This window comes from Eptesicus fuscus, chromosome 7, assembly GCF_027574615.1.
Source record: "Eptesicus fuscus isolate TK198812 chromosome 7, DD_ASM_mEF_20220401, whole genome shotgun sequence".
In the NCBI taxonomy this organism is placed as follows: domain Eukaryota; kingdom Metazoa; phylum Chordata; class Mammalia; order Chiroptera; family Vespertilionidae; genus Eptesicus; species Eptesicus fuscus.
The window spans coordinates 48,400,164-48,424,617 of NC_072479.1; the positions used below are offsets into that span (position 1 = coordinate 48,400,164).

The 24,454-nt window shown below is 50.2% G+C and overlaps 1 protein-coding gene across 1 annotated transcript in view; it reads left to right on the forward strand.

Moving 5' to 3' along the window:
• The window catches only part of PPM1H (protein phosphatase, Mg2+/Mn2+ dependent 1H), a 240,002-nt gene that overhangs the window by 126,160 nt on the left and 89,388 nt on the right, over nucleotides 1-24,454 (forward strand). The window lies entirely within an intron of this gene.

A 24,454-nucleotide genomic window follows, 5' to 3' on the forward strand; every position in this document is an offset into this window, starting at 1 on the left:
GGACCCCACCGGTGCACAATTGGGGCCAGGGAGGGACCGCAGGAGGGCTCCAGGGTATGTCCAGCCCATCTCGCCCAGTCCCGATCAGCCCGACCCCAGCAGCAAGCTAACCTACCCATCGGAGCATCTGCCCCCTGGGGGTCAGTGCGCGTCATAGCTACCGGCTGAACAGTCGAATAGTTGACTGGTCATTTAGGCTTTTATATATATAGATAACCGATGTGTCTACACTTTAGGTGTGGGGAATTTTTAAATTATAGACTGTGAAAAGTGTTCTAATATTTATTGCATAATTCTCTGCCCATTTAGTAACAAAGGATGTTGGCCTTATAGCAGGACTTTTACTAAGGACTGACTCTTTATTCTGAAAGGAATCAAAGTGCTGGACTCTAACCACATTGTCCTCAGAGGAGCGACTTCCTACACAGGCCAAGATCTTAGGATGCTCCCATTCGTGTCCCTCCCTCTCCTACCTGTGTGCTCTGGCCCTGCTTGAGGCATTTTCCTCCTCTCCCTCCTCCACCCCTCCCCTGTCTCCATCAGGTTGTGGCTGCTGCTCTGTGGCCTAGAAGACCGGCTCCCTCAGGCAACCAGGGAATTCTCCTTAACTTTACAGTCATGCGTTGCTTCACAACAGGAAGGCATTCTGAGAAATGTGTTGTTGGGTGACTTCGTGTTGTGTGAACATCTCAGAGTGTACCAGCACACACCTGGATGGTATAGCCTACTGCACAGAAGGCTGTCCAGTATGAGCGTATAGACCACCTCACATCTGTGTTCGGTCGTTGACCGAAATGAAATGCCGTTGTGTGACCCCTGATTGTACTTCCACTTACAGTGCAGGTGGAGTCTGAGGGAGGCTCCATTCCCCCTGGTGGAGCATCCATTCCCAGTTTTGCTGCTAAAGATCTTGGAGGCCAAAGGAGAGTGAACTGCCAGGGCAGCAGTATTTGGGGTTGGAAGCGAATGTTTTTGAAGGTCTGTTTATGTTTAAAGTGTATGTGGATTTCCATTCTACTCTGTAAGGTATCTCAGTTTCAACATAATATGTTGTACACGCTGCCATGTTTATCCCGTGGTCTCCATTCCCTGGTGTCGCTTCAGGGTCCTGGCAAAAGAGAGACTCCAATTTAGAGTCGGGGTCCATGGAATGAGGAAATGAGAGGGAGCCGGCCAGGAGTGGGGAGGCCAAAGAAGGCGTTTCTCTCTCCTGCCCCCTCCCACCCCCCTCCCGCCAGGCCTGCAGGGACCAGGGAACAAACGCTACCGCTACCGCAGAGCCAGGGGGCTGGGGCCACAGGGGAGGGCCCTGGGCAGGGGCTGTAGGAGAGAATGGGAAGGAATACTCTGCCATCTCTCTTCCCATCCCCCATTCCTTGCCAGGCTTCCCATTGGATGAGCACAGGTGACAAGGAGCCCAGGGAATGCAGGTCATAGAGGCCAGTGAGCCAGGGCACAGGCACAGGCACAGGCCAAGACTGCATCCCCGGGGTGGGGGCGGCGGAGGATAACCAGCACGTCCACCGCTCCTTTTCCCTTCAAGACAGGAACTCTCCGTCTTCAGGGGCCTGTAAGACACACCGAGGATCCAGCTTCTGGGCCCCTTGTTCTGTCCGGATCTTGAGCTTTTGGGGAGACAGATGAGCAGGTAAAGAGGTGATGCCCTCCTGTTCTGAGTAGCACTGATCGGTGATTCATATGCACCTTCTGTCATATGTCTGGTTCCGTGTCCTTTGAAATGAGTTTGCTTTCCCAGCCCTTTCAGGGACTGAGGTGGTGCAGGGCCCTGCTTCCTGGGGACAGGCCCACCCCTCATCCCAGGTGACCCCAGGCCCAGAGGTCACTCACCTCTGCCCCAGAATATCCTTACGTTTGGTTATTCTTTTTAGAGACGCCGCTTCTCCTTAACACCTTTTTCTCCTTTTGGAACGTGGTTTTCTTCAAAGCTCCAAGCTCTGTAACTGCGCCCCCGCCAGCCAGGCCTCTGATCCTCGTCCCCGGTCCAACACCTGCCAGTCCCGAGTGTTCATCTTCTGGACTCTTGCCTTTTTTTAAACAAGCGCCAATTTCTAAATCAGATCTTGACTTCCTCATCTATAAAAAATGTGGTAGGCATTGTACTAAGTCTCTAAAATTTCTGGCATTCTCATGATCATCCTATGAGAAGTGACACTTTTGGACAGTAAAGTGGTCTCTCAAGGTGGCTCTTTTGGTTGTTTTAACTTTCTTAGAGTCACTTTGAAATGTTAGTGTAAATGAGGCTCCCATGTTTCTAAGCGTCTGCAAAAGCATTCTCTTTTACATGTTATTTCCAGTAACTTTATCCTTATTAAAGCTGTAAAGCACCCAAAGAAAAAAATTACCCTATGGCAATATAGCATCTCTAAAACCTAATAAGCTTAATTATATTTATCGTCTCCTGGCCCCAGTATCCGGATATGAATTTGGGGTTTTATGGCTGGTTGGTTGGGTTTGCTGTTCACTTGCGGGTCACGTGTCCTGTGGGAGCCTCGGAGAACTGTGAGCTGGCCTTTGTATGCGCCACCCAAAGGGTAACTCAGAGGACACTTACTCATTAGGGTGCTATTTTCAGCTCTTGTATGGACAATAGATATTTCATATCCTCTCATATGGAATCATTGTCCAGTTTACATACCAGTACTACATTATAGGTATTTGAGTTTACAAAGAGATTCCGTTAATCCCAAGAAACAGCAGTTTTGTAACTTTGACTGGGCCTGTGTAAACGTAGGTCCATTATCACTAATGGACAGGTTGCCCTGAATTGAGGGCTCCATGCAAACAAATGAGTAGAGCTGACAGAGGATTCTGCAACAGGGTTCTCATGAACGAAGCGCTGGTTTTTGTTCTTTGTTGCCGGATGCTGGCTGCTGCATGTTTGCTGTAAATCCTGACGGCTTTGAGAGGGAAAGCAAACCTTTGTGGTAGGTCCGCCACCCCGTGATGCGCACTCAGGAAAAGAGCTGCGCGCCGGTTTGATACGGAAGCTACCGGCGGTCAGGAACTGTTTTCTAAGCCACTTGCTGTGGCTCATCTGCTGAACCAGCAGGTGCATTCGTGCTGGGGGTTGTGTTCAGGTGAAGCCTGGCGATGTTCGTGGGTTACTGGTGTTCCGTCAGCGACCACCCTCGGGGTAGGATGGTCCACAGCGGTGCCCGGGGACTGGTCCACAGCCTGGGACGGACTTGCCCTTCTCCCCTCCGCTGAGATAACCAGCCCCGGAGGCACAAGTCCTAACTACTTAGTGCACACCAATTGCTTCATTTTGCCCAGGCAGAGGCCGCCAACTCTGCACCTCGGGGACCCTAGGGGCCCAGGAAAGAACCAGATGGTGGGCGGATTTCCACTTGCAGCACAAAGGAACTGGTGGCATGCAAATGTCATGCAAAGCAGTATGCAAACGATCACCCATTGTGTTCCAGTCATCCCCTCTTGGGGCTCCAGTGATTCTTCCCTTTAAGAAGATGTTTTGACTCCATTTTACACAATAATTTCATTTTGTTGCTAGAGCCACGGCACTGAGGCGGCCAAGTCATTAGGCCTTTATTTCAATCAGTGTCTCAAGATTTAGCAACTGAGACGAGGGGAACTCATTCACATTCACGAAGCCATCTAATATTTGTTAAACTCAGGATCTTGCTCTTGCCAGATTCTTAGTAACAGCAGGAATAAGACATCTAATACGTGTTGGGCACATGGTAGTAACAGAATCGTGTTTAATTCTCCCAGCAAATGTAGTGAGAAGCAGGCAACGTTAATGTTAGATGCAGATTGTGGCTCACCGAGGTGAAGCGTTTGCCCGTGTCCCACGGCTGCGAAGGAGCAGGGCTACCATCCCGCCCGGGGCTGGACATCGGAGCGCCCCTACTCAGCGCCCCAAGTTCTCAGTCAGCGCCCGTGCCGTGGAGTCCCTATCCATGCCAAGACACGGGGTCTTGCTCTTTTGTTTTTCACATTTGAACATCTCTAAAATCAGGTTTCTAGTGAACATGTTCCTTCCTATTTGTGTGTAAAATGATGGCATGCCTTATGCCCCGTGGCTTTGATCTCCCTTGAAGTGGCTTATGCAGTGGAGTGAGTGGATGGTTGCACTGGAAACTATCGTAAGCTTTGAGTGGCCCCGTTCATTCAGGGATGATACGGGAAATTATGTTTTCCCGAAGTGCGGGCTGCCATCCCCATCCAAAGGTCCCAACGTTTGATGAGGCCGTTTTAAATGTTGTGTTTTCATTTTGGTGGCAATCCGTTGAAATTAACACAAGAAGCGTTTTTTGGCTCTTGCATAAGCATTCTCTGGCGCTTGTAGACGACGGTCCTTTACACGATTCCTGGCACAAATCCAGATCCCCATTTCGTGGTGTTCACCGTCTCTTCGGCCGCAAGCATCTTGACTTTTTCAAAATGCGGCCCAGGCTCTGGGAGTACAGGGCCGCCTTCACGTTCCCGAAGGTCCTCCCAGGAAAAGGGCGGGGAGGTCGAACGCGTTCCTGCAGCAGCTCTGGATCCCGGGAGCGAACAAGCATCCACCGGTGGTCCTTCCAACAGAGCCCAGCGTGGGTTTCACTCCTTCCTCTTTCCCTCGTTCTTAATTTCCCAGAATTAAGTTACAGCTCCCTGTTCATTCCGAGGTGAATTCCTCTGGCAAGTCCCCATGTTCCCGCGGAGAGGAGCTAGGTGTTCAATGAGGCTTATGTTCCTAGACTCAGAACCCGTTAAACCTCTGCGCTGCCTCCTCTTTCGGGTTTCTCCCCTTCCCAGCGGTAAGACGGTGAAACACGATGTAACTGCCTCACCCCCGCGTGAATGTAAAGCGCGGTTCCTTCCTTCTGATGGGCATGGGCTTAAAGGGCCAGGACGGAACCTTCCTGAAGGGCCGGTTGCTCGTAAGTGGTTCATCGCTCCACACCTGCCAGTGCGCTGCTGCTCTGACAGGAGCCTTCCCCCCGGGTTCAGAAATATAATTGATCTTCTTCCAGGGACGACAGTCAGCTCAGCACACCTCTCACTGTTTTTGACAAGTGTCTGAGAAGTAGCATGGAGAGAAACCAGAGTTAACCCCCATTCTCTACCAGGAGGGTTGAATCTCTGTTTCTGCCTTTTTTCTGCATGGCTCCCATCTTTTCAGCATGTATTTACCTTATCCCTTAGCCATACCCATACCTGTAGAGGGATTAGAGAAAGAAAATTACCACCCATGGGTCACTAAAACACGCAAAGACATCGAGACCACGCGCCAGTGCAAAAAAAGAGTCTTTGCTTTTCCTGTCCAGCCACTCGCTGTCTACGTGGAGGGCCCTTTCCCTCTGGACTTCCTCCCTGTCCTCACCCTGGGTGGTGTTTTTTGATTTTGTGGGTTTTTTCCGAACCTTTCCCTGACACCCCTTGCCCTGAGTCAGTGGTTCTCAAAGTGTGGCCCCTAAACCAGCAACAGTAGCAGCTGGGAACTTGTTAGAACAGTAAATTCTAGGCCTCTGCCCCAGATCCACTAAATCAGAAACCCAGGGGGCGGGGCTGGCAATCTTTTAGCAAGCCCTTCTGGTGATGCTGACGGAAGGAAGAATAGCTGCTCTCAGGTCTACCCCGGGCGTCTGAGAGGGCCCGCAAGGAGCCGTATGGCCTCAGGGTTTAAAAGTTGCAGCTGTTCCTGGCCCGAGGCTAAAGTGGTTCGCTCTGGAGGCTGTCAGGCACCCCCCTAGTCCCCGCATGCAGGGGAGCCTCGGGGCAGCGTTTCCCCTAAAGCCTCTGACACTGCTCCCTGAGGTCGGGCCGCCTGCACCTGTCAGCTGGCTGCGATTCCTTTCTGCCAGCATGATACTCTGGAACATAGGTCCTTGTCCTCAAAACATGGTAAGGATTTCTTGCATGACCCACTCCTTAGCTCAGACTCCCACGGACGGCTGGGCAGTTCTGAAGCCCCCAGCCCAGCCCACGCCCAGTGAGGATTGCCTTGTTGGAAACGGGGCAGGCATGACTCTGTGCGGGCCTTTGGTCTCCCCTGGTTGGGCCCTGACACAGTGGAGTTTTGGCTGTGGTTCCCCATCCCAGCCAAGTTGTGCTTCTAACAACTTCCCTTTATTCCTAGAGGCTAAGGGACGGGGCTGGGGAGGCTCATGGAGTTGGTAGAAATGGAATGTTTGTCCTTATGAACGCGGGCACGAGGTAACTGTGGTCAGGAGAGTGACCTTGGTGGCCGAGATCAGGTGAAACAGTGAGTACGTGCCAGGGGGGATCTTTCTAGCAGAGAACACCACAGCTTTGTCTTTGGGGCACTCTTGGCCACACCTAGATTTTCACATCCTGATCCTCTGATTTGCTGCCGATGTGAAACCAAGTAAGGCGAATGAACAGGATTTAAACTTTTACCCTTTGTGACAGCAGGGGCGGGCCTGGAGAGCATTATGCTCAGTGAAATAAGCCGGTCAGAGAAAGACAAACACCATATGATTTTACTCTTAGGCGGAATCTAACTAACAAGCAAAATAGAGACAGTCTCATGGATAAAGAGCAGGCTGTCGGGGGCAGGGGGACTTGGGGAGCTGGGGTTTGTGGAGGGATCGAAACAAGAAAAGAGAGAGAAAAAAACAAAGGCCTTTAGTGCCTGGGAAGGTGGGCTGAACTCAATCAGGAGAAGCTAACCATAGTCAAGGTGAAGTGTAATATCCGTTGAAAAGGAAAACAACAAAAATAAACACTGTCAGGATGGGGGAGACTAAACTTCTCGATGGCTCCCATTCTTAAAAACTGTAAGTGGACAGTCAAGTCCGTCTGACCAGTGATGTGCTGCGGACACCAGACCCGCCGTAATCCTAGGCTACCGCCTTCGAAGGTGAGGCCAATAACAGCTAACGTTTTCGGCCCGGCTTCCTGTCTCAAGTGCCGTTTCTGATGTCTGGGGCTGTGTGTGAATCACCTAATTAATCTTCACACCGACCCTTCCGGGGAAGCACTGTCATTAACCTGATGTTACACGCGAAGTCCCTCTCTGGGCAACCCATTCCCGCATGCGCGGGAGTGAGCAGGGGCCTCCACGGAGGCCGGAATGGTGAAGAGGTTTGGAACCGTGTTGGAAGGGATGACGGAAACTCAAACCAAGGAGGGTTTTTCCAGCCGCGTGACAAAATAACACGTGCTGATAGAAAAGAGGTCTTCGGGTTTTTGCAGACTTGGAAGGGCGAGGCTTGCTCTCCATGAGGCTGGTACAGAGCTGACGGCCACAGCAGGACAGAGTAGTGGCCAAGAGCAGGGGCTCGCACTGCCTGAGGTGACCTTGGCTCTGAGGCGTTTAGCTGTGTGTGACCGCGGGGTCAGTGCCACGCTTACAGAACCTCAGTACTGCCATCTGTGGATGGAGATGACGGAAGTACCCACGCCCCCGGCGAAGATTAAACGGGCAGGTGGTGGGAAGCTCTTTGCACAGGGCCAGGGCCAGGGCAGCGCTCAGAGCTGGTTAAGTGCTGCATTGTCATTGTGCTCAGTACGTGCTCATGGAGAGCTGTCGGTGCTCGGTGGGAGCCGTCCGGAGACGCCGTGCGCTGCTGTGGGGAAGAGTCGGTTCTCTCTTAGGGAAAACACTTAGGCATTAACCGTATTACCACCTAATAAGAATATTCTAAGTCATCTGGTTGTTTAAGGTCCCCATGAAGCACCATTTTTATGACTTTAGGAGAATCTTAAAAATATTGTGGCTGGTGTGTGTGTATGTGTATTTTTTTTTTTTATGAGTCAAAGGACCTCACAGTTGTATGAGGAAAGGTACAAGTGTTTCCGCTCTACAGTCGCATCTCAGGTAGGCTAAGTGTGGAAACAGTAGACCCCAAATTCACTGGCCTAGAGAAGCAATGGCTTTGTCTCTCGCAGGCATGTAGGGGCCCCGGGCTGAGGGGGGTCTGCCACCTTTAACCCCTGGCTCCCAAGGTCTCTGAGGGATCTCCATCCAGTCAGCTGGAGGGAACAAGAGCATGGAGGGAGCTCAGGAAGGTTTCATGGCCGGGCCAGGCGAGGCACCCGTCACGTCGGCAGGCTGCCCATCGGCTGGAGTTCAGGCGCACCCCGAGAAACAAGGACGACTGCTGGGAAGTGTAGTCATGGTCCACACGAGAATGTCCACCCTGTGGAAAGAGTTTGAGTCAAACAGAGGACACGCCTGGACGTAAGACCTCAATAGGCTGAGCAGGTGCTCTGGAGGAGGACTGGTTTGCCGTTTCTTTTATACGTTTGGAATGAAGGAGGGAGTGTAAGGAAGATTACGTGAAGGTGGGAGGGGGGGTGGGAATCTCTATGACTAGATTACAAGATATTTGACAAGAGTATGTGCCCCCTTGAATGTAGTTATGTCTCCAAAGGGCCTGAAAAAGAGGATCACTGGCATTTCTAAGGTGTGTTAGCCTAGACACACAAAACAGTGGACAGGCCTTGCTGAAGGCAGAGAGGAACCTTTTTATAGGCCGCTATCACGGGTCCTGCCATTAACTCTAGTCCTACAACTGCGGCTGCAGCTGCCTCAGTGGGCAGCCCGGGTGACAGGGACTGGGATCAGTTTCACGTTTTTACCCTCTAGAGCCTCACCCCCCGCCTCGGGTGCTCTTGACTCACCCCTCTGGTCCCACCCACACGGAAGCGCTTCCCAGACCCTCCCGATGGGTCTCGGTGCAGATCTCTCTCAGGAGCGGTCGGCCTCCCTCCCTCCTGAGCGGAGGGTTTCTGGGTCACGGCTCAGTGTGGTTTTGATCCAGGTCAGCTCCGCGCCGCAGACGGGTGTCACTGCTGTTTGACTCCGTCATCGTGTGTGTGAACCCAAGACTTGTGTGGGTTTTACAGAGAACAGCGTGACAGAGGAAGGGACGTGCGCATCTAGAACGCAGTGTTCGGAGCGGGGCTGCGGAGGCCCTTCGCTGAAGGGCACGTGGGGCTCTCTGGGTGCAGGACGAGCAGGACTCAGGGGGGGTGGCGACCCAGAGCGTGCACTGGAGCTCACACGGCCTGAGTGAGTTCTAGCTGCACAGCATGGCTCGGACAAAATCTCCTAAGACCCAGTGTGCTCCTCTGTCTGATAAGAATAATAACAGCCTCCCATGGGGAGCTGTTCTTTTAAACGAGACAGTACACACAAGGCAATGATCTTGTTTATCTAGTACATAGTAAGCTCATAGTAATACATGTTGGCTATTGTCTATATTAAAACAGAGAGTAAATATTGACTAAAAGTACAGGGTTTAAAGCCAAGCATCCTGGGTTTGAATTCCCTTTCACTCCCTTCCTCTCTCTAATAATCAATTTAAAAATAAAATAAAAATAATGGAGACAAAAACTCCTGTCCAAATGAAGCTTGCATTTCAAAGGCGGGGCGGGGGAGAGGGGGGCAGGAGACTGATAATCAATAAACTAAAGAAGCAAAACAATACACGTGAAAGCATTGAACATGACATACTGATTGCATGCATGTGAAGTGTTTAGACAGTATCTTCTATAGAGAAAGCACTTAATAAATGTTAGTTATTAGTATTGATTATTAATTTACTGCTGTTACTGCTAATACTAGAGTTTGCCACTTGAACATAGCTTAGTTTATAATAACATTATGATGCGAGGCAGATAAACTTTGCGTTACAGTACAGGTGGCTAGGAAAGGGCTGCCCTAGCTTTTGGGCTGATGTGAAGCGTGCTGTGAACTTCTCAGATGGCATTCCTGAGCTGTTCCCGGTCTCCAGCGGGGAGTGAGCCGTCTTCACCGGTACGGCTGCCAAACATTCGCTCTGGACTCTAGACCTCTACGCTCACCCGCGTGGGGGGGACAGCCTGCTGGGGCCAGGCCAGCACGCTGAGGCCGCGGTGCTGGGGCGGGTCTCCACAGGGCTGACAGTTAACTTCCGGTGCTTTGGGGGGAGGGGGCGGGCATGCCAGGCAGCTCTAATAGGACTTTTGTTTTGTTTTGTTTTTTTGCCTATTGTTTTGGCAAGCAATGGCTGTCTCTCAGTCGCACAGAAAAATTAGTCCTTTTTTAGCAAATCCCTTTAAAAGCCTCCAGGCGTGTGACAGAAACATAACAAGGTTTTTCCTTTCTCTTGCAAGACTTGGCTGTGAAGTCAAGGTCATGCTCCCCCGGGAGCTCAGGGGCACGGGAAGCCCTCGGTCAGGCTGCTGGGTCCGAGCCTGCCTGACCCTCTGCATCGGCCGTGTGGCCGCCCCGCTCTCGGCCGCCTTCCTCTGGCGGAGGCATCGCAGGCAACGAAGAGGCTTTGGAGGCTGCAGAGTGGAAACTGTTCCCAGCCGTGGGCCACCACCAGGCCCGCCTGCAGAAACTGGGTTCTTGCCGTTAATTTTCCTGCGGACTCATCTCTCCCTGTGTCCCCCCTCCTCCCGCAACCTGGAGCCAAGCGTTTTCGTTCTTTTCTGTGTCGGAGTTGATGCATAGTGTTTCCTCTCCTCTCTCAGTCACGTTCTTTGTGAATCGGCCCCGGCACATCACCGCCATCCTTCTCTCCAGTATTTCAAGGACATGGGGTCCCGCTTGCCAATGGGCCGCTCCAGTTCTCAGTGTTAATAGGTTGTCTGAAAAAATGGCTAGACTCTCTTAGTTACTTTTCAGAGCCTTTATTTAAACAAAATCTTGTCACCAAGGCCCTGTACATAAAACACATGAGAACTTGTGGTTGGGCAGGTTACACAGTGGGTAACAGCACAGGTTCTAGAGCAGCGGTCGCCAACCCGTTGTCCGGGGACCCCTGGTGGTCCGTGAGGTCCGAAAGGCTGGCGGCCGCTGTTCTAGAGACACAGCCTCGCTGGGCTCCGGTCCTGGCTCCGTCACTTACCGTAGTGCTTGCTCACGCCACCAGCCTCCCTTGGAGAAGGTTTCCGGAAGCAGCTCTGGGAAATGCTGCGGTGTCACTGCGGGGGTCCTGCTGAGGCACCTGCTCGTCTCCTCGCACAGCGGCCTCTGTCCCAAGTACACGGAGGGCTTCTCTCCTGTGTGCACTGCAGGGCACGGCCGGGCTGGGGGGCGGGGGGTGGTCTTCACCTTGGACCCCGCGGCGAGTAAAGGATCGTGGTTGTCTCGGCGCTGCCTGTCGGGGAGCACTGTGGCCGCTCCCAGGGAAGTTACAAGCCTTACGGCACACGTGTGTGTTTTTATTAACTTAATTCCTTGCTGCTTCTGATCTCCCCTCATTTTAATTTCCACATGTATTTTTGTATCTGGTGTGTATTTGTGTAATCTCCCTTTAAATCCTTTCTTGAGCAAGGGAAAGTCTGAATAAATAAGACGTTCTGCAAACCGATTTATGCTTAAAATATCCAAAACTAAAGGAGTTTTCTTCTCCCAAATGGAAGAAATTTTTCCCCTGTTCCAATTTTGTTTAAGGTGCCAACAAGCATCCCATTACCCTAAGCTAGAAACCTAGGGTAACTTCCGGTGACGGCTCTTTCTCCTCTCGCTTTCCCCACCATGTCAACCACCGATGCCTGCCGACAGCCACAGCATCTTTGGTGGACTCCCTACAGGAGCCTTACAGGGATCCGCTTATCTCACTGGCTCCTATTCAGTTTAAAATGCTGGCCCCCCCTGCCCCTACTTAAAGATGGGTGACCTCTCATCTTCAGAATCAAGTGCAGACTCCTTAGCTTTCTTCGTCAGCCTCTCTCTGCCTTCACCTCCTCGCACCCAAGCCCTGGCGGTGCCAGCCACATCCTTACACCTCCCGGCACTCATGTCCTCCCGGCCTGGTGATAGCAGCTCCTGGGGACTTGCCTGTTGTGTCACTTCCTCCTCGAGGTCTTCCCTGTCCCCGGTGCCCCTCTGGGTGCCAGGGGCTCAGGGACACCTTCTCTGCGCTGTTGCTTCACCTTTCACACTGCAGCATAATTGAGCATCTCTCCCTAATAGGCCAGAGCTCATTTGAAGCAGGAATCAAGTCTTATCTTTGTATCCCCACCCCCGCCCCGCGCCCCCAAAGTACTCCCAGAAGCAGACTCAGCTCTGCCTAGGCCCTTTGTTCATAAATAGGATGGCTGTTTGACAAGCCCGTGGCACCGTGATGCCATGGTGGGCTGTATAACGTTCTTTAAAGGAGCCTGGGCGAGTAGGTGCCCTTAGTCTGGGGTGGCTCTAAATGAGGGGTGCACGGGAATGTGGAATCTGAAGGCCATGGCTAATTGTGGGGAAGCGGCCCCTCGTGGTCCCCAGCACATAGAGGCACCTGATAAACACGCCTCCCCCACCGCCCCAGATCCACTGCAGTCAGACCCGTGTCCGGCCGGCTCTGACGGCAGACGACGTCAGGAACACATCGCTTCTCGGGGCCTCCATTGCCTCCTTGGGTCCAGACTGGCACTTCCCCCCTAAACTTCAGCAGCAGTTGCTCGTTCCCTCTTCAGCTCTGTCCTCACAGACCACGGTCCACACACAATGGGAATAATCTTTGTAAACGATCGAACCTCTGCTCTAAGCCCTCCGAAGCTCATTGTTGATTTTGTTTGAACTCTGCGATGCCTGCCAGGTCCTCTGCCCACCTCTCCAGCCCCCCCAGCCCGTCTCATGGTCTCACGGACCCTTTGTCCGGCTTCACACTCGCCAAGTGAGTCCCTGCACGGGCCGTTGCTTCCGCCCGAGCTGCTCTCTCCCTGGCTTCCCACGTGGCTCCCCGCGGCCAGTCCTTCGGGCCTCACTGTCCCCTCCTGGCCCGGCTGGCTGAAGCGGCCCAGCACCTCCCACCCAGACCACTGCTTCCCCAAGCTGTGAGCTCCGTGCCACAGAGACTGCTCTCTCGGGTTCCCTGCCCGGGGTGGCCACTCTGGGAATATTTTCCCCAAAAAAGAAAACAAGGTCTTGGAAGTCCCAGTTTGATCAGTGAAAGTGTGGTCGGTGTTACTGGGGCTCCCCTTACATGCAAGGTCACGTGGGTTTACGTTCAGATGTTTATGGTGAAAATGCTCAAGTTCCTTCGGAGGCCGAGCCCTCGGTGGCTGTGTGTTTAGGAGAGCTGTTCCCGGGCGGCTGAGACAGATTCGCTTCAGATTGGCCGTTTGGCTCTGTCCGGCGTCTGCAGCCACAGTCGCCTCTCCTAATTTAGGGCACCCCTAGATTTCCAGTGCATGCGTCCCTCTCGGCAATATAGGACAGGAGCCGGGGGACTTGGCTGTCCCTGATGGTCCCTCTCAGCGCACTGCTCCAGAGTCAGTGAGCTCTCTGGTGCAGACTCGCGCTCCTTCTGGGTCACTCCCATTTGTTCTCATTTCACTATTTTTGTCCCTGGTAATTGTCTGGAGGGAAATTCACCCGAGTCCAACCTTTTCCTCGTTATTGGATTTCACCAAGGAGAGAAGGGAGAGGGTGGTCTGCCCGGGCACGGGACAGGAGCCCGGTGCAGGCAGAAAAGCTGGCAGCCGGACCGAGGTGGGAATCAGAACAGGGAAGACCCGGCCTTTGCCCTGGGTGGCAGAAGGCATCGTGGGAGGCCCTGGATGCTCGGGAACACGGGCGTTTCTGTGGGAATGGTCTGCCACGAGCAGGAGGCGGCTTAGCATTGAAGAAAGAACCCCGAGGTGAATGTGAGGACCTGGGTCTCAGCCTGCCCCGCCCGCTAACCTCCCTCGGTCTTGGTTTCTTCATCCCTGAAATGAAACGGTTAAACGAACGGGATTTCTAACCTCAGACATTCCTGGGAAGCTTTGGCCAAGCTTTTGTCCCAGGGCCGAGAGAGAACAAACACAGATTCGGTCGAGACGTTGAGTTTCTTTGGGGGTTCATTAGCCCAGTGAATTCTCCCACCTTCGTTCTCCGATGAACATGCATGGTAGATCGTTTTTAAACTCCTTAGACTTCGGAAACTGGTGAGGAGTTTTCACTGCAAATAAACATATAAGTCGTGTAAGTGCAGAAACCCCACACGTGCGGGGCCTCCCCTTGGCGAAAACACCGCGGGCACCGATGGGTCACGCTCAGATCGGTTTCATCTGTGAGGTTCATGTGAACTCCGACGCCACGAGACCTCAAGGCAAAAATAGATGTCCTTCAACGCGCGCGTGGCTTCCAAGAGTTACCCATCTGGAAACCAAATGAAGACGCTGCCTCTCATGAAAGCGTCCTCACCACTGCAATGAAAGGCCGAGTGATCCCAGCCAGACGCGAGAAAGTGTGAACTTTTTCATCTGTGACTGAGGGAACGTGACTGCAATTAGGGCACGATCCTTTAGGGTTCTGGGACAGCTTTAAGCACTTCGCTCCAAGCACCACAGTTTAGCCTTTTGAACAGCAGCCTCGCGTTTCAAATAATAACACATGTCTCTGTCGGTGCCCTCTCTAATGGCTCCTCAGCCTCCCTCCTCAATTGCACCAGGCCGAGGAGGGCAAGGTTTGCGTGCGGAAAGCCTCCATCTGCGTCTCTCCCTTGAGAGGTGGCTGTGAGTGGCCCCGGCCCATGGGAGCCGGGCGCTGGTGCTCTGAGAGCCGCTTGTTCTGTGGAGTGTGTGACTTGCTGATGGATGCTAAACATTGGACAGGTAAACTTGAATAGGTCCGTAGAAATTGGGACGCAGAAACAAGGGATCTGATGGGTTGTGTTTCTCTGGAGTGTTTGGTGAAGTGGTGGTACGGTAGGCAGAGCCTCTTCAACAGGGTTATTGTAAGAACAAGCTGACAACTTGAACCTTGCCCCCAGGAAAAATACATTTGAAAATGGTGTGTCTATAATGACACATTTTGGGTGGACTTACTAGAGTGGATTTTTTTTTCCAGAGAATTTACCTTTTCATTATTTTTTTTTTCTTCATTTCTGTGCAACATAGAAGGGTGAACTGGTTTATTTTTATTTTATTGCCCGAGGAAGAATTAAACTTGAAGTAACTAGTTTGTGTAGCACTTAAGGTATTTTAATTCACCTGAATATTCTTATTTTTATTTTCAATGTACTAGCCCAGAGTATAAATATTTCCTATCATTCTTGTGTTGACAGTGGGAATGTTATTTCTGTTTCATGGATTGAAGTTTCTGCTTTGGGCACTGCTACTCCCAGTAGAAAAGTGGTTTATCCATCAAAGGTTGCTCTCCTGGTTTTGTTGGTGATGTTCTTCCTCTTTTCCTGCCCTCAAACCTTCCATACTAAGATAATTCAGATTCGTAACTGAACCTTCAGAGCAGGAGGGAGAGTGGGGATAGCAGGCCGTACGGCTGAGGCACCTCACGCTGAAATGCCTCGGTTGCCCACACACTTGAAGATTCAAAGAGTGCCCGACAGCTGCCCTTGGCCCCAGGCCTCTCTGCTGGGCCTTGTCTGTGAGGTGGCTTTTCCTGGTTGCCCACGCTCTCTCTGAACCCCTCTTCCCGCTGGACTGGCCATGGCCTTGAGCTCCTTATAAGCTCTGGAGGAGGAGGTTTTCTTCTTTGAGTCCCTGGAGATGCTCTTTGGCTTCGGTGAAATCTTGACTGACATCACAGCCACCTCTCCAGCAGCGTCACTAAGTCCCAACTGGTCGTGGTTGGAAATCCTGGTTTTCTCTCCCTCGCTGCTGCAGCTCCTGGTGGAGATTGTGCCACAGTGTCCGGCCTGTCAGACGCTCTCATCTTTCCTGCCAATCACCTCCAGGATTCCACTGCCCTCCCTCCTCTTCTCCCCTCTACTACCTTTTTCTTGACCTGACCCTCCTCTTTGTTCATGACAACCTTCCTCTTCAGGAATTTATTTAGTATATTTATATGTACATGTTTAGATCATGAAACATTTGTAAAAACAACAACAACAAAAAATCCCAAGAAAACAAAACTTTCTACTGTGACATAATCAGTGTAGGTTACTTTATACAGTTTAGAAAAAGACAAATAAATAAGATTAAGAAAAGAAAGACTCAGTTGCTTGAGCATTGTCCCGTGCACCAGGAGGTCGCATTCGATTGCTGGTTGGAGCACGTTCCAGGGGCTCGATTCCCAGTAGGGGTGTGTAGGAGGCAGCTGATCAATGTTTCTCTCTCGTTGATGTTTCTGTATCTCTCTCCCTCTGTCTTCCTCTCTCTGAAATCTATTAAAAACTATATACTAAGAAAAGAAAAAAGAGCCCGGCCAGGTGGCTCAGTGGTTGGGTGTCGACCTATGAACCAGGATATCACAGTTCAATTTCCGGTCAGGACACATGCCCAGGATTCGGGCTCAATCCCCGGTAGAGGGTGTGCATGCCCAGGATTCGGGCTCAATCCCCAGTAGAGGGTGTGCAGGGGGCAGTCAATCAATATTCTCCTTCATCATTGATGTTTCTATCCCTTCCTCTCTGAAATAAAAAAAATTTTTTTTAAAGAAAAAAGAAAGATGTGTTTCTACCACCCAGAGATGATCACATACTCTTCCACTTGACAGTCCTCCCGATATTAAAAAGCACCTACTCTAATCCTCCACAAACCTTCTTCAGAATGCACATCCCTAGTGTCCTTAACATCCTTCAGAGCTGCTGGGAGCCCCCCAGTGTTCAGGTCTGTGGCCGGGTTCTAATGAAATTTCCCTATTCACACATGGCACCACTCGGAACTGAAATGACCCATGGGATATAGTGCTGATGCCCCCTCCACTCCCTGTAAAGACAGCATCCTTCAGCCCACTCTCACCTTCCCAGCAGCCATGCCACAGAACTTACTCCAACTGATATCCTTAGTGACAGAGTCTGTTGTCTCCTTGTTGAAAACTGGACCCGATTTCCTCTCCAGTCTCTGGGCTCACCTCCGGTTCGCTGCCGCTCCCCCAGATTCCTGACTGCGCTGGGACAGCCTCATTCTCAAGGACGTTCAGGGCCCGAGCTGTGCGTGATCTGTGGAGGCTGGAGGACTCGACCCCATTTGTCGCAGCCGACTTCTATTCTGGACTCTCTTCACCTGTCTGAGGCCTTAGCTTGTTGGGTTTCTTTTTGTAACTCATGGTTATTTTCCCCTTCTCAATCCGAAATAAAACAGGACTCCGTCGGCTTTGTCATCTCTCGGTGTTAGACCTTTGTTATCAAGTAACTAATTAGTCTCTTCCTAAGTCACTTCACTTTTTCACCTATACCTAAAGAAGGCCATTTCTGTTGGCTTCACCATGTTCCGTAAATACAAACCTGTTCTTGGCTTTAGCCTTGTGAGCACTTTTGATAGGTTAGTGGTATCACCTGTCCTTGGCCTTCCCATCGGAAGAAATGGGATCTTGAATTAACCCCATACTAATAGTCTGAGTGTGGGGAAAATGTAAAGTCCCATATGCACTTCTTCAGCTAGATGTCAAAATGATTCCTGGGTGAGGAATGAGATCCACTGGGGAAGCTTTAGATACCAACATTTTGCAGGGATTGGTGTCAAACTCAACCTGGTTACTGCAAGGTCCAGGGAGGAATAAGAAGCTGCATGGCTGAGACGTGGAAATGAATTCTTAAGTCCTATTCTGGACCCTGCCTACCAATCCCCAAAAGTTAACCAGAGAACTATATGGACAGAAGGTGAGGCAGAGCACCACACGGCATAAGTAACAAATTTTGGCCTCAAGTCCCAGTGCAGTCCCTCTGTGAGCCAGGCTGGACCACGTCAAAGTCTTTTGTGGTCTAAGCTAGAACCAGATCCAGCGCTTAGGACCCAACAAGCCTATTTGCCTCCTTCCCCCTCGTCCTGGTGATGAGGGAAAGGCGTTCCAGAGAAGCTGCAAATGCAAAACTAAAATGAGAACCAGAGCAAGAAAGCCCCCACGCTTCCAGTCAGAACAAGTTGAAGCCAGAGCAGCAGGACCACGCCCCAAGCTTTCTGACCTGCCAACTGTTTAAGAGAAGAGCCAGCATGAAGGAAGCCAGGGAGTGGGGCGGAGAGAGGGAGCTGAGCTTTCTTCCCGGCAGCCCCTACCTTAGCCTCTCACTCGGCCTCTGCAGCTTTGTGGATGAAGTGCGTCTCAGAAAAGAAAGTGGGATCCGAGAGAGGCTCTTGCTGCGGCCTTCGTACAAGAGAGAGCAGCCCTGATTTTTCACCTCACAGGGCTTCTGGGAGTTGGGAGTGGGACTCCCAAGAGTGACGCTCGCTGTGTCCCTAGACTGTAACTCATTCAAGCGCAGCCATCCTGAATCTGAGCCACACGACACAGAAAAGTGAAGAGATGTTTCCCTCTTGGTCAGATTGGGGAAGGTTGCACAGATGTCTAGTGTTGGAGAACAGCAACACATATTGGTAGCTTACGGGTTCAGAAAAAAGTGCTTTCCAAACTCTATTGAGCCTGAATTGTTGGGGTGGTTTCCTATTATCATGCAGAAGAGTGTTCCATGGGAAATATTATAGAGGCCAACCTTAATTCATTGACTTATTCTGTGACAAGAGTTCACCAGGTAAATGAGAGAATGGGCCCATCTTTACATGTTCTCAATTAATGTTTATCCCCACCTTTTCTGTATACATTCTTTGGGACACTTGTTTCAGTTCCACAGTTTTAACTATAATATGTTAAAACTGTGGAACTGAATTCTGTTTTTCTTTCCTTTTTTAAAAAGGAAATATGTTTTTATTGATGAGAGAGAGAGAGAGAAACATCAATCAACTGCCTCCAGTACCCGTCCCAGACCTGCAACCTGACGAGGAATCAAGCTGGTGACCCTTAGGTGTGCGGGATGATGCTCCAAGCAACTGAGCGAGCTGGCCAGGGAAAGTCTGTTTTTCTAGCACTGACCTCATCCCACAGCACCGCACTCACACTTCCATCTCTGTACCCACCAACCTCGAATTCAAGACGCCCAGCGTCATCTCCTCCAGACGGGCTTCTCTTCCCGTCGCTCCTGTTGTTGGTAGCACCGTCACCCTCCACGGACAGGCTGGGAACCTCAGCAGGTTCCCAGACCTTCTCATTTCTTTACTTGGGAGAATATACTTTTAAATTATGTACACGTGGTAAATACACATAGAATAAAAAACGTTAATGCATTTCATTTCTAAGACTCTCATATCTGCTTCCATAGACATAGTCCAGGAAGCAGATAGACATTGTTCACTAGGACAATTGCAATAACTTCAGGTATATTAAGGGTTCAGTAGAATTTTTGCATAGAAAGGGGATTTCCTATACTTGTTTGTCAAAATAAAATCTTAAATTACAGAGATGTGTGGGAAAACGTTGAGGTTATGGCATTAATCCTAATGAACAGGGTTTTGAAGCCAGTGATCAAGAGAAGAAGGAATGCTCCAATACTACACTGTCGGTCTCCCTTCTTCTCTGTGGAATTCTGGGGGAATCTGAACACATGACTGAAGTGGCAATGGGAAGTCAGCATGTGGTTTTTCTAAATTTGTCTTTATTGTTGAAAGTATTACAGATGTCCCCTTTGTTTGTGGGGTTTTTTGTTTGTTTGCCCATTGACCCCTTCCACCCCACACCCACCCCTCCCAGCCATCACCAGACTATTGTCTGTGTCCATGGGTCATGCATATATGCATGCAAGTTATTTGGTTAATCTCTACCCCCCACCCCCACCTTCCCTCTGAAATTCTTCAGTCTGCTCCCTGCTTCTATGTCTCTGGATCTATTTTTTTCATCATTGTATTTTATTCATTAGATTCCATCTATAAGTGATAGCATGGGTTACTTATCTTTCTCTGATTGGCTTATTTCAATAATCGAGGTCACTAAATGCAATTTGTTTTTTCATTCATGCAGTTCCTTAGGATCACAACTGTGGTCAGTTATTGTGCAAAGGAACAGTTTTACGTGGTTGATTGTACTAGTTTGACTTTTGGATATGTGAATTTCTGTTAATAATTCCAGCAGCACCATTAATAAGCTATACTTAAAGTCCTTCTGCACATAAACTCATTTAATCTGAAGAAAGTGATATTGTCCCTTTTTTTCTTTTCTTTCTTTTCTTTTTTTTTTTTTTTTTTGCTAATTCTCACCTGAAAATATGTTGTTATTGTTTTTTTAATTGATTTTTTAGAGGGGGGGGGGAGAGAGAGCGAAAGAGAAATATCAGAGAGAGAAACAAATATCGATGTGAGAGAGAAACATTGATCGGTTGCCTCCCATATGTGCCCTGACAGGGAATCCATCCTGCAACCTTTTTTTTTGTTGTTGTACAGTGGCGACATTCCAACTAACACAGCCACCTGGCCAGGGCAAGCTACTGTCCCATTTTCAGATGGGGAAAATTGAGTCTCAGAGTGGCTTGCACTGGACTCCAAATGCTCATCGCTTTCCACTGTGCATCATCTGGCTCCCAAAACCCAGCTGAGGTTTACGCTCAGTGCACGAGAAATGGGCTTCCCAAACCTGCGTTACGTAAGGAACTGACGCAGGGTCACCATCAGCAGCTAGAGGCAGAGAGGGCTGACAGGTAAGGCATCCAGCCTGTGACCTAATTGTGGGCCACAAGTGAGGCCACCTGCCCTGCCAGGTGCATTCATGTAGCTTAATTGGAGCAGGGCCTGTGGCAAGCAGGATGCCGGGTTTACTTATGCAGTGTAGGTTGCCAGGCCTTCTCAATACATTTTACAGTCTAGAAGGAGCTGTCCATGGATTGACTGGGCTTTGTTCTCACGCAGCAGATGTAACTCCTGATTGATAGCATCGGAAGGAAGCAACAGCAAAGGCTGCCTCGAGACTCTCGGCAGGCGACTCTAGACAAGGCTCCTGCCTGTCGCTCTGAAGAATTCCAGGGCGGAGGCCCGCGGGCTTCGGTCAGTGTGTAAAGCGAAGATCGGGAAATTCTTTTGCCATTTCCCGCCGTGGAATTTCACTGATTTGATTTAAATAGAATTGCCTCTTGTTTGTTTTATTCTGAGCATGAAGAACCAGTCACCCACCATTCTTTGAATAAGACCATTTCACGTTGCGTGAAGGAGAATATGATCCAGTCACTCCTCATTCTTTCCTTCAGGCCAAAACACCAGAATTGCTTCAACCTCCTTCAGAGCATCTATTTTCCACCCCTTGAATTGTTTTTATTTCTCTTCTTGGGATTCTGTTCCATTGCTCCATCGGTTTGCCTTTTTAAAGTAGAGGGGTCAGAATTGGGCACAATCCTAACGTGGGTGTGCCCGACGCAGAGCATTAGCAAATAGATTGCTTCCCAGGCTCTGCCTGTCCCACCTGCCTGAGCGTACACACGGTGAGCTATTGTAGTCATCAGTTATTCAAGAAAAAAAAGCTGGTGGGGGTGGTGGGGGGAGGGAGATCATCCTACTCCAAAAATGACTACACTAGAGGAAAAAATCAATGACTTTGGTGGCCTCACCCAGTCTGGATACTTGCTGCAGGGAGAAAAATACGTTCGCTTTGTGGCTTGAAAAGTGTTAGTGTGTATTCGTGCTGGGGGACTGTGTATTGCTGCGGAATACAGGCATTGACCCTGCACTTAAGAACAGAAGATACGCCCTCGGGTGCAAATGGGAAATGAACCATTAAGTGTTCAGTGTGTGCACTGAAGTTGAAGCATACAGGCAAAACCTTCCCAGCCAAGTGCTTTTAAAACCGTGAAAAATGAGAAACCACGGTGGGACCTTCAGAAATAAATGTAGTTTGGAGTCTGTGGTGTCCTGTAAGAGAAAGTTTTAAAACGCACCCATTGGGAGTGTAAAGTGATACAGCCACTGTGGAACATCCATTGGCAGTCCCTCGAAAGGTTAAACTTAGAGTTAGCATGTCACTCAGAAAACTTAGTCCTAGGTATACATATATGTAGCCAAGAGAATTATTAAAAACATATATTCTCCAAAAAAAAAAATTGGACCTGAATGTTTATAACAGCATTATTCGCGGTAGCCAAATAGTGGAAACAACCAAAGTGTTCCTCAGCTGGTGAAGGGACAGACACAATGTGGTATATCCATACAGCGGACTATTCATTTAGCCTTCAGAAAGGAATGAGGTGCTGGTGCATGCTGCAATAAGGAGGGACCTCGAAACCATTGTGGCGAGTGAAAGGAACCAGACACACAAGGCCACATGTGATCTCATTGATGTGACATGTCCGGAATAAGCAAATCCATGGCGACAGGAAGCAGATTAGTGGTTGCCAGGGGCTCGAGGGTAGGAGGGGAATGGGGTGACTGTTGAGGGGCCCTGGGACTTTTTTTTGAGGTGATGAAATTGTTCTGGAATTAGGTAGTGGTGATGGTTGAACAATCTTGTAACTATACTAAAAAGAAAACACACTGCTGAATTATATACTTTAAAAGGATGAATTTTATGGAACGTTGATTATATTTTTAAAAGATAATAGGACAGACAACACCAGTGTTAATTTATAGACGGAGCCCTTGCTTTTTAAAAAAATAATAATAATAATTTATATCTCAAAAAGTTTTCTTCAATGACTATGAGGCTTTTACCTAGCCGGGAAAATATTGTGCTGGTATAGCAAGATGCTGGTAGAAAGCGGCTGAATTCTGACATTGAGAAAGGATTCTGGGTGGTGTGAGGACAGAGGGGGCTGGCTGTGAGGAAAACAGGGAACATCTGACTCAGTTCTTGCTCCACGAGTGGTCACTTGTTTTTGCTGCCACTTAGAGATCCGAGTGTGTGTTGTGTGTGCTTTCTGACCATTTTGTGTGTGGATGTTTTTGCTAAGAAATTTAATTATGCATTTGAGGTCCTGTTGCATGAATCACCTTATTGGCAAACGTTTTCTCTCGGATGTTCTGAAAATGGAATGACTAGAAACACACCCAAAATAAATCCGGGCTCCTGGGGTTCGTTTTTCCCCTTCCGCTATTTTTTTGACGCCTCTAAGTGGCATTGCCAGCCCGGCTGTCCTTGGATGCTGGTAACCCTGGCTTGTTCCTCAGCTGCCCTGCTTCCTTCTCCATCGACACATTTCCAGTACCTTTGAGGGAGGCAGACGCGCCTGCGGCATCCAAACAGAATTCGAGAGGTCTGATGCGGTCTGACCAAGTGCATACCCCCTACCTTAGAATCGGCATCCCCTCTGTCAGAAAGGGCTTCCCAACTGGTCCCTCTTCTGTCACCTCGTCCCGGATCTCCTCCTCCGCTCTGGAAATGTGCGGTTTCACATCGCGTTTGGAATCACTGGCAGCTGAAGAGTGTGCAATGGAATCAGGGCGTCCCATGAATACGCTCCACAGTGTTAGCTGTGGCTTTCGTGTGCAGCTCTGTTCCAAGGGGCCTGGTGACACAGACGAATCACACGGAGGGGCTTCCTCGCCATGGGCTCCGTGTCCTCCGGGACTGACGAGAGGCACTGAGGTGACTGCTCCCCTCCCGGCACTCCTGTCTTGCTTTCTGTTTAGTAGAACCGACATGGTGGTGATTGCCACCTCCTGAGAAGAACAGGAGTCACTGTAGCCGTCCGTATTTCTCCACCCTGTGTGTCAGGCTTCTTTTCAGAACCATTGAAATGTAGACCGAAAGGTGCCTGAGGAATAACCCGGTCCCACCCTTCTCTCCATAGGCGAGGACACCGGGTCCCAGAGCTAACGGTGCGTGTAGGGTGGGGCTGGCACCTGCCAGTTCTGATCCGCAGGCCTGTGCCGTGGACTTCTGAGCTGGGAGGGGGACTGGCAGTGAGCCTCGGCCCCACACTGCCTGTCACTCGGTGCTTTGGCTCTCACATTGTTACCTCCTGGCTAAGCCGCCAGAACCGCCAGCACCCAGGAGGGGTAGACACTGCCGAGCCTTCAGCTTCCATTTTTCTCTTGACCAGTTACCCTTTTTGACTAACTTGAGGAACAAAATGTAGGTCTTTTGACTCCGGATTGTGACTGGGAAGGCATAAATAGAAGGATTTTCCAGGAACTGTTCTCTGAACTCCAAATTCCCCTAAGTTAGCAATAAATGGCCTTTATCCTCTCCTGTGGCTAACATCTGGGGTGTGGGGTGTGGAGAGAGCATTTTAAAAACTTCATATCGTTGCTTTACCTCCCGCTCCATCTGTGCACTTGACTCATAAAAACACATTAAACCTCATTCTTCACCATATTATAGATAACACCCCACCTATTATGCGAGACAAGATATTAAATGCAGCATATACATTCCAGGTACCGTCTCTATGAGTGAAAGGCCAGCTTTCACTCCAGGGAATGTACTCAGGAAGCACCCGCTTTGTATGGTAAGGAATGCCAGGTGGGGTGGTTGCCCATTAGTTACACCGGCCCGGTCCCTAGCAACTTCCTTCCTTAATCTCTGGCCAAACTCTGAGCGTCATTCCATTTCTGACCAGAGTCGTAGCCACAGGTCAGGACCTGAGGCCCCAAGAGAAGGGTCAGGGCAGGAGCCTAACTCTCCTCCGTTCTCACTGCTGCCACAGCTGGCTTTCTTCTTAAGATTTCCTTCGGAGAAGCACTTCATGAAACAACGAAGTAGAAAATCTGAGGTATACCAGGGTCCCATCGCGACAGAGTGCAGCGACGAAGGCATTCCCCTGTGTCAGCGGTGGTTGCCTTCACCCGCCCTCTGCTCCCTTTGAACCCCTTCCCTCCACTGCCCTGCTTCAGATTGGGGACCGGC